Here is a 2,500-nt window from a genome sequence, read left to right as displayed (position 1 = left end):
GACCTGCATGGGTTCGAATGCAATTACCTCTGTCCGTTGGGAGAGGACATACATTAAATCCCTGCAGCCAGATATGATATGACTTTCTCACCCTCTCATCATGAGCCGACGCGTAGCCTGACAGACATCCTCAGGCAGAGCACTGCACTGCACTGCATACGCTGCTCATCCCCAAAGCCAAATTCCAATAATCAAAATCTCTGCCACTATAACTCACTCACACTCGGTCGCCCCAGCATGGTGTTGAAATTGGTGACCTGCCGAAATATGTGACAATTCACCCTTTGTCAAGTCCCGCCCGTGGCTGTGCCCCCTCTTCGCACCCATTGGTTGCCGTTTCGTTGGGGTGCATACTTAGTTTGGGCAGCGGTGGCCTAAGGGTTAGAGGAGCGCCCTTGTTGCCGAAAGGTTGCCGGTTCGATTCCCCGGACGGGCAGGAAAAATCTGGGTGGGGAAGTGATTGTCATCACTCACCCAACACTGCTGAAGTGCCCTTGAGCAAGGCACTGAACCCCCAACTGCTCCCCCTGGAGCTGCTTAGTGGCCAACAGTATAAGACTGTGGTTGTACTGGTCAGCTCCCAGGTTTTAATGTGTGTCTCTGTGTGTGTGTCTGTCTGTGTGTTTCTATGTGCAGGGTGTTGCTGAAAATGAGCACATGTGCTCAGCTACATCCCTGGGTAAATAAAGAATTAAAAAAAATAAAAGTTTAGACTAGTCATTAGACATGGGTTAAGGTTAGGTTTAGGTGTGCTGCCCCGTTGGGAGGTTAGGTTTAGGGTGAGGGTTTGAGATAGGTTGTAGTTGTAGGACTAATGACTGGTCTAACCAATGACTAGTCTAAACCAAAAACTGTCTAAACATCCACTACCATTGACATATGTTTTTCAGTTGCTTCATATTGATATTCTGTGCACTCAATTCCTATTTTAAACCTGGTGTCAGTAAAAAGGAACATCACAGGTGCAGCATGGTGACTGCAGGGCACATCATGTTTGTTTTTAAGTTTTTTGTCCAAAAAAATATGTTTTAGCAAATTCAACATAAACAAGGCGGAACCAGGGGGCGGAACAAGGCAGAAAGAGCCTGCTGGTTAGTCAGTCAGGGGCCAATCAGAAGGCTGACAAAGGGTGAATTGTGTCGCATAACGAACGTCAATGTCCGAACGTAAATCGTTGCGGTTTGTTTATTAGCAGAGTTCATCCTATAGCGGTATTCAGGCCACGTATTTAAAGACCTCCATGTAAGTTATGTGAAGTCCACAAGATGGTCACACATTTCGGCAGGTCACCAATTTCACCACAACACCACCATGCTGGAGTGAAGGAGTGTGAGGCAGAGATTTTTGGGGTTTTGGAAAATTGGCTCAAGTGTCACTTACAAACAAAACGGAGACCGGCGGGCCTTTTGCCATTCGAGCTCCGACACTTTGGAATGCCCTACGAGGAAAATGGTCTCAGTTCGATACCCCGGCCGCGCGTCATACCAAAGAATATGAACATGGCATCCATATGCCTCCCTGCGTAACCCATTCTGGGCGGGAACCCCTTTTGGTGTTTTAAGCATTACAGTAGGCTATGTTATACTTTAGCTAGCTATTGAAAAATAGCAAATCTACAAGCTCATAGCACGGCACCGGGTGCCGCGCTACGAGCTTGTAGTGGGGGGTCCCTGGAACAACATATTTTCAGATAATAATAATAATAATAAAACTTTATTTGTATAGCACCTTTCATGACATGAAATGCAGCTCAAAGTGCTTTACAGAGCAATGGAGAATAAAAAAGAAAAGCAAGGCATAAACATTAAAAAAACAAGAGCAGTAATGCAATGTGAGGACATGAATAACAAAAAAATTAAAAGATCAATTAAAAGCAAGAGTGTAGAAGTGAGTCTTGAGCTGCGCTTTAAAAATGTCTACAGAGATGGGGGTCCGCGGCCAAATACAGATAATTCTGGGGGTCCTTGACATGGAAAAGGTTGAGCACCACTGACATAGAAACAGGTTGTTTTCCAGAAAACTGTCAACATTTGTAGAATCGTCCTCAGGTCTAAATTGGTTTATTGTCACTCAGCGTCAAGGGTTGGATCGGCAGTAAACCCCTGGGTCGCAGGGCCTGTGACAACCATGGGATGTACTATTATGTACATCATGGGCGGCGGTGGCTCAGCGGTAGAGTGGCCGGATGGTAACCGCAAGGTTGCCAGTTCAAACCCGGGCTCCCCCAGAGTTACTGTCGAAGTGTCCTTGTGGCAGCGGTGGCTGAACGGTTTGCGGAGCGGTCTTGATACCGGAAGGTCGCCAGTTCGTATCCCCGGACCGGCACGTTAAAATTACCACCGCTGAAGTGCCCTTGAGCAAGGCATTGAACCACTACCATGAAATGTTCTATGAGCAGGGCCTGGCTGTAAACAAGTATCTGATGCTTAGTCCAGTTACCCTGGGTAAATATAGTAACTTTGCTTTGAGCAAGACACTGAACCCCTAATTGCTCCCGATG

The 2,500-nt window shown here is 46.7% G+C and overlaps 1 protein-coding gene across 3 annotated transcripts in view; it reads left to right on the top strand.

Annotated features, from left to right (window-relative positions):
* Positions 1 to 2,500, top strand: part of mef2ca (myocyte enhancer factor 2ca) — a 47,298-nt gene that overhangs the window by 21,453 nt on the left and 23,345 nt on the right. The window lies entirely within an intron of this gene.

This window comes from Electrona antarctica (genome assembly GCF_951216825.1).
Source record: "Electrona antarctica genome assembly, chromosome: 16".
NCBI lineage: Eukaryota > Metazoa > Chordata > Actinopteri > Myctophiformes > Myctophidae > Electrona > Electrona antarctica.
Note: the sequence above shows the minus strand (reverse complement) of the source record. Positions and strands in the feature narration are given on the sequence as shown.